The sequence below is a fragment of the Tachyglossus aculeatus genome, chromosome 11 (assembly GCF_015852505.1).
Source record: "Tachyglossus aculeatus isolate mTacAcu1 chromosome 11, mTacAcu1.pri, whole genome shotgun sequence".
Classification (NCBI taxonomy): Eukaryota; Metazoa; Chordata; class Mammalia; order Monotremata; family Tachyglossidae; genus Tachyglossus; species Tachyglossus aculeatus.
Window position 1 is genome coordinate 35,593,012 of NC_052076.1, and position 12,635 is coordinate 35,605,646.

The 12,635-nt window shown below is 44.6% G+C and overlaps 1 long non-coding RNA gene across 5 annotated transcripts in view; it reads right to left on the bottom strand.

The window, feature by feature from the left end:
• Positions 1-12,635, bottom strand: part of LOC119934574 — a 149,537-nt gene that overhangs the window by 88,225 nt on the left and 48,677 nt on the right. The gene's annotated exons all lie outside the window — the stretch shown is intronic.

The following is a 12,635-nucleotide window of genomic DNA, read 5'->3' on the forward strand; positions in this document are numbered from 1 at the left end:
TTAAGTGAAATTAATAAAAAATGATTTAAGAGGACAAGAGTGAGGGAATTTAAGTAAGAGTTACATGTTATTGAACTTTCAGTCCGTTTGAGAAGCAGCGTGGCCTACTGGAAAGAGCATGAGCCTGGGAGTCAGAGGACCTGGGTTCTAATCTCGGCTCCACCACTTGTCGCTTGACCTCAGGCAAGTACTGCACTACTCTGTGCCTCAGTTACCTCATCTGTAAAATGGAGATTAAGACTGTGAGCCCCATGTAGGACATGTACTGTGTCCAACCTGATTACCTTGTATCTACCCCAGGGCTTGGCACATGGTAAATCCCTAACAAATACCATTTTAAGTAAATGCAATTTTTTTTAAACAATATAGGGGATCTGGCAAGGTGTCATCCAAGCTTGTTACAAAATTTTCCCTCCCTACTAACCTCAGTCCAAATGGAAATCCAACCCGTTTCCCAGAGGCTGCTGCTATTTTTGTTACTTCTGTAGTTCCTAGGAGAAGGGGAGGAGGATGAATCTGAAATGATAGCATGCCCATTAATGACCCTCCATATCTTCATTCAATTCAGTCTTATTTACTGTGTGCAGAGCACTGTTCTGAGTGCTTGGGAGAGTACAATATAACAATAACAGTCACATTTCTTGCCCACAGCTTCCAGCCCCTCATCCTGAGTTCCTATGTGGGGAAGGGGGAAGGAGGGGGAGGGAGGCATGAACTATTGGGGAAAGGGATGAATTTGGAAATGGGCAACCTTTTAATACCACCTAATAACCCCTCCACAACTTTTACTTGTTCACCAGGGAGAGCAAAGAATAAAAGGGACAATTTAAGGGCAGATTGAAAGCTTTGTATTAGCAGCTGCAATGTCGAAAATATGGGTAAGTACAGTAACCTGGGAAGTGGGAGGAAGGGGAATTTTGACAGAAATCATGAAAGTTTGAGGAGCATCAAGGCAGAAGTGCTGAATGGGCAGTATCTCCCCCCACCATTCCCCCACCTCATGTTTATGACAAATTAAACATTGCATGTCCAAGAGGACCGGACATGTTTATTTGAGGACAGAGCAAGATGAGAAACATGCTGATTGCCATGTACATAAAAAATGCTGTAACTGAAGTTTGAGAGTACACACATAAAACAGTCTTCTAGGTCTCAAATTACTTCCCCCAGCAATTAGTACTTATGATTACCTGTTTAAAATATTGTTGATGACTCCTGTATGCTTTTCATCTAAGTTTTTATAATAATGAAAAGCTATTTTCAAAAGAACTAAATCTAATTATTTCCAGGGGCCAACTTCTAAAATCCTTTTTATAGTTAAGAGCGTTGGGAAATAGTTTGTATCCACATATGTGTTGCATTTTCCTGTCTAAAACCATTCATCTTCAATCTAGAGCGTGGTAAAGATGAAGTCGAATGAAAAAAAAATCCAATAGTTTTTAGAATACCCTGTGAAGTCCACTGAAACTACGGACTACAGAAAGTTTTAGTTGAATGATATTAAAATGCATTTGCAAGGGACCATCTTCAAGATGGATTTATATTAACAATGAAGAAACATTAAATGAAGGACACTAGAGAGTGCCCATTTCATATGCTAGGGTTATTTTGAAAACAGTGTTTTGTTAGAAACATTGAAGTTGAGAGATGAGTCACATGAAATCTGTGAAAAAGCTGAGGCAGTTTAATGATTGCAGAGATTACGTGAGTCAGGAGTTATTTATGATAATAAGATATTCCCTTAGCCAGGTATTCCTATATTGTAGGATTTTCAAAGGCCAGATACTACGTACCTTAATGAAAGGAACTCATGCCAGAATATTACAGGAAAGTAGTAGGCAGGATGCTATTTGAGATGTGAAAAGCAGGCACACTACCTGCCCTAAAGTCTATCTCCCTCTCTAGACTGTAAGCTCGTTGTGGGCAGCGAATGTGTCTGTTTATTGTTATAATGTAATCGTAATTATAATGATGGTTTTTTTTTAAGTGCTTACCAAGTACCTAGCACTGTACTAGGTGCTGGGGTGGAGACAAGCAAATAGGGTTGGACACAGTCCTTGTCCCACATGGGGCTCACAGTCTCGATCCCCATTTTACCAGTGTGTTAACAGGCACAGAGAAGTGAAGTGACTTGCCCAAGGTCACATAGAAGGAGCTGAGATTAGAACCCATGACCATCTGACTCCCAGGCCCATGCTTTGTCCGCTCCTCCATGCTGCTAATCTCACATGTGCTTAGTACAGTGCTCTGCACACAGTAAGTGCTCAATAAATAGGATTGAATGAATGAATGAATGATCTTAGCCTAAACCGTTCAGGGGCTGAGAAGAATGCAGAAACTCTGTTTCCCATTCCTCTCTTCTACCTGCTAACTTCGTAGTCTTCTATCATTTCAGAAGATCATTTCCTCTATCATTTCTATTATTTCTGTTTGTGGCATCTTTCATACACCTGGTGTAACCCACAAGCAATCTTTTTTTTTTAAATGGTATTTGTTAAATACTTGCTATGTGCCAGGCACTTTACTAAACACTGGGGTAGATAGAAACTAATCAGGTTGGACATGGCCCAGTCCCACGTGGGGCTCACAGTCTTAATCCCCATTTTATAGGTGAGCTAATTAAGGCCCAGAGAAGTGAAGTGATTTGCCCAAGGTCACATAGCAGACAACAGGCGGAGCTGGGATCAGAACCCAGGTCCTCTGACTCTCAGGCCTGTGCTCTATCCACTAGACCATGCTACTACTCATTCATTCAATCATATTTATTGAGAGCTTACTGTGTGCAGACCACTGTACTAAGCACTTGGGAAGTATAAGTTGGCAACATATAGAGACGGTCCCTACCCAACAATGGGCTCACAGTCTAGTGGACAGGTGTCCTCCTAGATAAATGGAAGCACCAGCTGGAGGAATCTTCCTTCAGCCTTGTGATTCTGGCACCGGAATTCTGGCATCCTGCCCCCGAAACGTGGGTGGGCCAAGAGACGGGAAAGGATGCCAGGCTGCTCTGCTGAGTGTAGAATGATCCAATTCCACACCTTCTAAGGGGATGTGCTTCCCTGGTTATCCCAGTCATTGCATTTCCCCAAAGAGGTATTCCCAGGCACAACTATGGAGAACCAGCCCAAATGGCAAGTCACATGACATAGCCACCTTTTGCCAGAAGAAGCAAACGTGGTGGATGTGTTAGCCATGAACACTTTTCCCCTGCAACTAAAGCCCTGATTACCAGGGCTGATTACCAGGGTCATGGCATTCAAAAGCTTTTGTGGGGTTTTTTAAAATGGTATCTGTTAAAGGCTTACTATGTGTGAGGCACTATACTAAGTAGATACACACTGATGAAGTTGGACATGACCCACATGGGACTCAGAATCTTAATCCCCATTTTACAGATGAGGTCACTGAGGTATGGAGAAGTTAAATGACTGGCTCAAGGTCACATAGAAGAGATGTGGTGGAGCCTAAATTAGATCCTGGGTCCTTCTGACTCCCAGATGGGCTCTATCCACTAAGCCATGCTGCTTCTCGAAAGTTGACTCACTTTCACATATGGCATTGGGTCCAGTGTGTTTGCAGAGAACGTGAATTAGTGACAGGCCTTTACCCTGCCATGCTCTGCTGCATGGGAGGAAAATCTGGGGAACAACAATCATACATATTGGGTGCTTATTGTGTGCTGAACACTGTACTAAACGCTTGCAAGAGTTAAGGGTGGCGATGGACAAGGAGACTAATCAGTTATCTCTGAATCCTGTCATAAGCAGTACAGTTCCAAAAGCTGCTAGGGTCCTTGAGGCCAGGTTATTTCCTGCAGGGAAAGATTAGGAATTGAATGGAAGCCGAGGAAGTCTTTCTGCAGGGCATTGGGGCTCCTGGCAAGGTAGAGAATTATCCACTGTAGGTGAGAGAGGAGGAGTTGCATCCAAGTTGGCAATGGAAGGTGTCCATGAAATTTAAAAGCTGAAGGCACTGAGATATTGGCTGAAAAGGCTGTGGAAGCATAGGGTTAGGCAGGGAATGGGTTTGTTTATAGTTCTATTGTACTCTTCCAAGTGCTAATAAATATAATTGAATGAATGAATAATGATATTTGTTAAGTGCTTACTAAATAATGATAATAATAATGATATTTATTAAGCGCTTACTATGTGCAAAGCACTGTTCTAAGTGCTGGGGTAAATACAAGATGATCAGGTTGTCCCATGTGGGGCTCACAGTCTCAATCCCCATTTTCTAGATGAGGTAACTGAGGCACAGAGAAGTTAAGTGACATGCCCAAGGTCACACAGTAGACAAACAGTGGAGGTGGGATTAGAACCCACAACCTCTGACTCCCAAGCCTGTGCTCTTGTCACTAGGCCATGCTGCTTCAATTGCTTGATTGACTGGAGGATGAAATTTCTAGGCTATTTTCCCAGATATGCTGTTGAATCACTCAGTATCCTGGCTCACGTCACTTAGCCTCAGTGTGCCTTGGTTTCCCCATCTGCAAAAAGAGGAAGCTAGTCCCCGCCCCACCTCTCTTCCAAGGCTGATGCTGCTAGATTAGAGAGTTGATGCCTGAAAGGCATGTGGAGCAAGCAGTTGTATTTATTGAGCATTTACTGTGTGCAGAGCACTGTACTAAACGGTTGAGAGAGTACAATATAACAGTAGACCTCTTCTCTGCCCATGGAGAGTTTACACCCTAGAAAGGGAGACAGACATTAATATAAATAAATTACAGATATGTGTATAAGTGCTGTGGGATTGGGTGAAGGTTGAATAAAGGATGCAAATCCAAGTGCAAGGGCAATGCAAGGAGTAGGAGAAGAGGAAAAGAGGATTTAGGGAAGGCCTCTTGGAGTGGATGTGCTTTTAATAAGGCTTTGAATATTAATAATGATGGTATTCGTAGGCACTTACTATGTGCCTAGCACTGTTCTAAGCACTGGGGGGATACAAGGTAATCAGGTTGTCCCACGTGGGGCTCACAGTCTTAATCCCCATTTTACACATGAGGGAACTGAGGCACAGAGAAGTGAAGTGACTTGCCCAAAGTCATACAGCTGACAAATGGCAGAACCGGGATTAGAACCTATGACTTCTGACTCCCAAACCCGTGATCTTTCCACTGAGCCACACTGCTTCTCAAAGAAGCACCTTTCTTTAAAGGTAGGGAGAGTCATCGTCTTTTGGATATGAAGCAGAATGGGTTGTAGGAAATGAGGGAGGTGAGGTAGGAACGGGAAAGGTGATTGAGAGCTTTAAAGCCGATGGGAAGGAGTTTCTGTTTGCTGCGGAGGCAGATGGGTAACCACTGGAAGTTCTTGAAGAGTCGGGAAACGTGGAAAGAACAGTTTTATAGAAAAATTATCTGGGCAGCAGAGTGAGTATGGATTGGAGTGGGAAGAGACAGAAGCCAGGGAGGTCAGCTAGGAGATTGATGCAGTAATCCTGGTAGGACATGATAAATTCTCAGATTAATGCTGTAGTAGCTGGGATGGAGAGGAAAGGGCGGGTTTTAGCAGTGCTGTGAAGCTTAAACCGACAAGATTTGGTGACAGATTTAATATGTGGGAGCAGTAGAGAAAAAACATTTTCTCTGATTCCGTCACCTTTAATCAGTAAAACTGTGGTGCACAGATGTTGAGTTGATGGGCATTTCCTCGGGCCAAGCTGAAGACGAACATGAAGTTTTTATTTTATTTTATTTTATTGTTTTGGGTAAAGCAATTAGATTATATGACCACTAGATGATGCTCTCCAGCTTCTTTACAGGAAGCAAGAGACCCACTTTGGGGATCCACATTCACAGGAGACCTACCCAGACTGAGCTCCCTCCTTCTTCTCCCCCTCCTCCCCATTCCCGCCCCCCCCCTCGCCTTACCTCCTTCCCCTCCCCACAGCACCTGTATATATGTATATATGTTTGTACGTATTTATTACTCTATTTTATTTGTACATATTTATTCTATTTATTTTATTTTGTTAATATGTTTTGTTGTCTGTCTCCCCCTTCTAGACTGAGCCTGCTGTTGGGTAGGGACTGTCTCTATATGTTGCCAACTTGTACTTCCCAAGCGCTTAGTACAGTGCTCTGCACACAGTAAGCGCTCAGTAAATACGATTGAATGAATGAATTCATTTATGCTCACAGATTTTCTAAAATCCTCAGGCTGGAAGACATCCTGTCCATTCTGTTGCATGTGGTCCTGACTACCCATGAAGTAACTAAAACAGCTATGGTTTATTCTTGCAAAGATTTCCAAAACTCTCTTTGATGATAGCCTTTCTGGAGGTTCATCTTTTCTTTCTGGCTCTTGAGAAGCAGCATGACGTAGTGGGTAGAGCATGGGCCTGAAAGTCAGAAGGTCATGGGTTCTAACGCCAACGCCACCACTTGTTTTCTATGTGACCTTGGGGAAGTCACTTCACTTCTCTGTGCCTCTATCTGTAAAATGGGGACTGAGACTGTGAGCCTCACGTGGGACAGGGATTGTGTCCAACCTGATTTGCATGTATCTACTCCAATGCTTAGCAGTGTCGAGCACAGAGTAAGTGCTTAACATACCACAATTATTATTATTGTTAATAAAATTCTCAATACTATTTAATTCCTACTGTGAGCTCAGCACTGTACTATGTGCTTGGATAAGTACAATTGAATTAGTAGATATGCTGCAGAAGTAGGTCATTTCCTGCCAAGTTGTGCTAACCATTAAAATCTGAGAAGCAGCTTGGCCTACTGGGTAGAGCACACACCTGTGAGTCAGAGGACCTTGGTTCTAATCCCAGATCCTCCACTTTTCTGCTGAGTGACCATGGGCAAATCACTTCACTTCCCTGAGCCTCAGTTACCTCATCTGAAAAATGGGGATTAAGGCTGTGAGCTCCATGTGGGACAGGGACTGTGTCTAACCCGATTAGCTTGTATCTACCCCAGCACTTAGAACAGTGCTCGACACATAGTAAGTGCTTAACAAATGCCATTATTATTACATTAATCCCTGTTTCACCAGTTGTCTGCTGTGTGACTTTGGGCAAGTCATTTTACTTCTCTGTGCCTCAGTTCCCTCAACTATCAAATGGGGATTGAGACTGTGAGCCCCATTTGGGACAGGGACTGTGTCCAACCTGAGGTGCTTGTATCCACCCCAGCACTTAGTACACTGCCAGGCACATAGTAAGTGCTTCGCAAATGCCATAGTTATTATTATTGTTGTTATTACATTATTATTACAGTGCTCTGCACACAGTAAGCACTGAATAAATACTGTTATGACTACTACTATTACACCTATTACACCTCTTCTCACCCTTGGAAGTGTGACCTGCTGGGAGGGCTGAGGCTCGGAGATGAACCCAGAATCCAGTTCTGTAGGGAGTCAGACCAGAAAAAACCCCTATCAAGAAAGTCAGGATGATCCCAATGGAATGGAAGAGGGGCAAACACACCCCATCTATCTCCATCTCCAAAGGTAACTTTGCCCTGGGGGGCTCTGGCAGTAGGTACACTGGGGAGACAAAAGCCTGCCCATTCCCCCTCTGATCTGCCTTCTGGCCCCCTGGCATCTTGGGACTAGCAGTGGCTCTGTCTTTTGTCCCTCACACAGCACAAACAGCAGCTTGGCGGGGAACCTTGCTTTGTCTCTGGACCCCCAGGTCCTGCCAAGAACGCTGCAGTGGCCAGGAGAGTGGCCAGGCCTGGTGGTCCAGTCTCATCCAACAGTCTGTGGGATGAATCCTCTTTCCATCCATTCGTTCATTCACATTTATTGAGCGCTTATTGTGTGCAGAGCACTATACTAAGTGCTTGGAAAGTACAATTCGGCAACAGAAAAAATCCCTACCCAACAATGGGCCTACAGGTTCTAGAAGGGGGGAGACAGACAAGAAAACAAAACAAGTAGCTCACATTCTAGAAGGGGGGAGACAGACAACATAACAAAACAAATAGCTCACAGATTCTAGAAAGGGGGAGACAGACAACAAAACAAGTAGGCATCAATAGCATCAATATAAATAAATGGAATTATATATGCATCATTAATAAAAAGAATAATAAATATGTACATATATACACAAGTGCTGTGGGGCAGGGAGGGGATGTGAGTCCTTCCAGATGTGAGCCTTTTGGCTCCACCCATCCATGTCCTGAAGCAAGACTCTTTGACCCAGAGGCTGAACTGAGGGAGACTTCTGCAGTGGATTCTGGAGAAGCAGCATGGCTTAGTGGAAAGAGCTTGGGCTTGGGAGTCAGAGGTGGGTTCTAATCTCAGCTCCTCCACTTGTCAGCTGTGTGACTTTGGGTAAGTCACTTAACTTCTCTGTGCCTCAGTTACCTCATCTGTAAAATGGGGATTAAGGCTGTGAGCCCCACGTGGGACAACCTGATTACCTTGTATCTACCCCAGTGCTTAGAACAGTGCTTGGCACATAGTAAGCGCTTAACAATTACCATCATTATTATCTGCCATTGACAGCACTTTGGTCTTTGCTTCCTTTCTAGAAGTGGAGGAGAAACTGTCTGCGCCCTCGGTAGAATCCAGGGCAATCTGCTTATTTGAGAAGGTCATCCATGTGCCTGTTTCATCTTCCCAGCCAAACTGTACTTTACGAAGTGCTTAATACAGTGCTCTGCACACAGTAAGGTCTGAATAAATACTGTTGATTTTAAAAAAACCCAAACTTTAAGCTCCTTGGAGCCAGGGGCCCCAGGCAGTAGCTTGGGTGCCGTGTATACTGGGAACCCAACAAGCTTTGACATATATCGGCAAGCTTTTGACATTTGAGTCTGAACCAGAGCTCTAGTGGCCCCAGAGGGGAGTGATGAATTTTCCCAATCATCCCAACTGGGTTCCACAGGCCTGGGAGTCAGAGGAGCTGGGTTCTAATGTCAGCTCCACCACTTGTCTGCTATATGACCTTGGGCAAGTCACTTAACTTTTCTGTGCCTCAGTTCCCTCATCTGAAAAATCATCATGGGCAGAGAATGTGTCTACCAACTCTTTTATATTGTACTTCCCCAAGCGGTTGGTACAGTGCTCTGCTCACAATAGAAATGCTCAGTAAATACAAATGATTGACTAAAAAATGGGGATACAGTATCTGTTCTCCCTCCTACTCAGGCTGTGAACTCCATGGGGGGACTGGTTATTTTGTATCTAGAACAGTGCTTGGCACATAAATAAGCACTTAACAGAAACCACAATTATGATGATGATGATTATCCACAGTGCTGCAGGGTATCAGAATTAAATGCCGATCCTCCTCAAGGGTTTAGGTCCCCGAGGCTCAGGATGGGATGCCAAAAGCCCCCTATCTGGCTCCTAAAATAGCAAGTCCACTAGAGCACGGGCCTGGGAATCAGAAGGTCATGGGTTGTAATGTCACCTCTACCACTTATCTGCTGTGGGAACTTGGGTAAGACACTTCACTTCCCTGTGCCTCAGTTACCTCATCTGTATAATGGTGATTGAGCCTGTGAGCCCCACATGGGACAGGGACTGTGTCCAACCTGACCTGATTGATTGTAGCCACCCAGCGCTTCGTATAGTGGTTGGCACATAGTAAGCATTTAACAAATGCCATCTCTATTATTTTATTATTCTGCACACAGTAAGCATTCAATAAATAGCATTGATTGATTGCTTGTTTCTTCATGGATCCAAAGGACAGTGGAGAAATGGTCCCGGCTGACCAATTTTTCCTTTCCACTCCCTCCCTTGGGCATGTTCTGGAAGAGGAATAGTTTCAGCTGCGTGATCAGTTGTCTCCCTCCCGGATCCTGTAAAAACCGGCTTGCCCGCCCAGGAGCCGCTACCCGAAGTGTGGACCGGGAGGCCACACTGTGACCGAGTGTACACAGTGAATACAATGTTCTGAATGTTTTAGAACATTCTGTCTAGGGAGAGAGAATCACCTGACCACGATATATCTGTCTGGCAAATAGGAGTTCAATATCTGTTCTTCCTCCTACATAGGCTCTGAAGCCCCTTGCAAATCATGATGAACTTGTATCTTTGCCAGTGCTTGAAACATAGTAAGTACTTAACAAAAAACCACAATTGTTATTGTTTCAGAAGCAGCATGGTCTAGTGGAAAGAGCACGGGCCTGGGAGACAGAAGGTCATGGGTTGTAATCCAAGCTTTTCCACTTGCCTGCTCTGTGACTGTGGGCAACTCACTTCACTTCTCTGGGCCTCAGTTACCTCATCTCTAAAATGAGGATTAAGACTGGGAGCCCCATATGAGACAAGGGACTGTGTCCAACGTGTTTAGCTTGTATCTGCCCCAGCGCTTACAGCAGTGCTTGATACATAGTAAGCACTTAACAAATACCATCACTGTCATTATTAATATTATTATTAACATGGTGCTTCTACAATCTGTGGGTCCTGAGTTGGGAAAGAGGACATATCTAGGAATCTAATGTGGAGTGGGGGGGCGGGCGGAAGCTTGGAGAGTCGGGAGCAGATGCGGAGACCCTTAGTGTCCCGGGAAAGTCACATGGAGCCACACTCCTGGCCACTGTAGTATCCTGAGAAGCAGCGTTGTTTAGTGGATAGAGCACAGGCCTGGGAGTCAAAAGGTTCTGGGTTCTAATTCCGATGGCCACATGTCTGCTGTGTGACCTTGAGCAAGTCACTTCACTGGGCCTCAGTTACCTCATCTGTGAAATGGGGGTTAAGCGTTTGAGCCCCACCTGGGACAGAGACTGTCCAACCTGATTAAATTGTATCTACCTCAGTGCTTAGAACAGTGCTTGGCACATAGTAGGCGCATAACAGGTACCATAATTATTATTAATTATTATCTCCATCTGTCCATATGGATAGTCCACCCAGCCTCTGGAGCTCTGCCCTGTAAATACTTCAGTTTGGATCCCAAACACCAGCAGTTGGACGTACCCCAGTGGGGAAGGATGGGTCTGGGGCAGTGGTTCGCACAAGGCCTCTGGAGACTCCTTAAGCAACGGGTCAGGATGGCTCCTAGCTCCGGCTGTGGGCCTTGAGCCCACTGGATCACAAGGGATCGATGGCACACCCTGTTTAGGCTCATCTACTAAATGGATGTTCACTATCCCTTCTCCCTCCTACTTAGGCTGTGAACCCATGTGAGACCTGATGATCTTGTACCTCCCCCAGTGCTTGGAACATAGTAAGTACTTAACAAGTACCACACTTCATTACTATTATTACTATTATTGTCTGTGCCTCATTTCTCTCATCTGCTAAATGGGGATTCAATACCTGTTGTAATAATTGTGGGATTTGTTAAGCACTTACTATGTGCCAAGCACTGTACTAAGCGCTGGGGCGGATTCAAGCAAATCGAGTTGGACACAGTCCCTGTCCCATGTGGGGCTCACAGTTTCAATCCCCATTTTACAGATGAGGAAGCTGAGGCACAGAGAAATGAAGTGACTTGCCCAAGATCACACAGCAGACAAGTGGTGGAGCTGGGATTAGAACCCATGTCCTTCTGACTTCCAGGCCCAGGCTTCATCCACTAGGCCAAGCGGCCAAGCTGATCCCTCCTACCTAGACTGGGAGCCCCATGTGAGACCTCATGGTCTTGTATCTATAGTAATTACTTAACAAATACCACAAGTAATATTATTACTAGCCTCTGGGCCTCAGCTTCCTCATCTGCTAAATGGGGATTCAATATCTATTCTCCTTCCTTTTTAGACTGCAAGCCCTAGGTGAGACCAGCTGAATTTGTATCTACCCTAGCACTTGGTAGGGTGCTTGCCACATAGTAAGCGCTTAAGAAATAATGGCAGTTATTATTCTCTGAGCCTTATTTCCCACATCTGCTAAATGGGGATTCAGCATCTGTTCTCTCTCTTACCTTGACTGTGAGCTCTATGTACGACCTGATGATTGTATATCTACCCCAGTGCTGAATATAGTGCTTGGCACATAGTAAGTGTTTAACAAATACCACCATTGTTATTATTGATACTGTTATCTTCTCCTTGAGTGTTGCTGGCCTCTTCATGAGCTAAAAAAAACCTTGGCTTCTCTTAGTTGAACCTCTCCCTGGCTTCATTAGTAGTGCCAGTTTGCAGCCGTGAGAGCTTGTGCATTAGTATCGTTAAGCTGCAGAGATCCAAGACTTGTGTTTGTTCACCTGAAAATGGATTCGATTGAAAGTGACCCAGTTAACTTGAGGAACATGTCTGGGTCAATGCTCTTGGAAAATGAGAAGTTTGCTTTTGCAGAGCATTGGAACAAGATGTCCCCCTTGTTGTTGTGGGTAGGGAATGTGTCTGTCATATTCTATTGTACTCTCCCAATTGCTTAGTACAGTGCTCTGCACACCGTAAGTGTTCAATAAATATGACTGATTGACTGAACTGAGCCCCAGATCTCAGTCCTTGACTGCAGAAAGGTCTGGGTAGGGAGTGTGACCCATTTCCTCATTCTACTTTTGACGGTCCATGGGGTCATTTACACGAGGCATTTTGGGGCTCAGGACATGCTGGGCCTCTCTTCTGCCCAAGCCAAAATCAGTCAGTCAGTTGTATTTATTGAGCACTTATTGTGCTGAGCACTGTACTAAGTATTTGGAAGAGTACAATATAAGTAAGCCCAGTGTGGGCAAGGGTTGTCTCTATTGCTGAATTGCCCTTTCCAAGCACT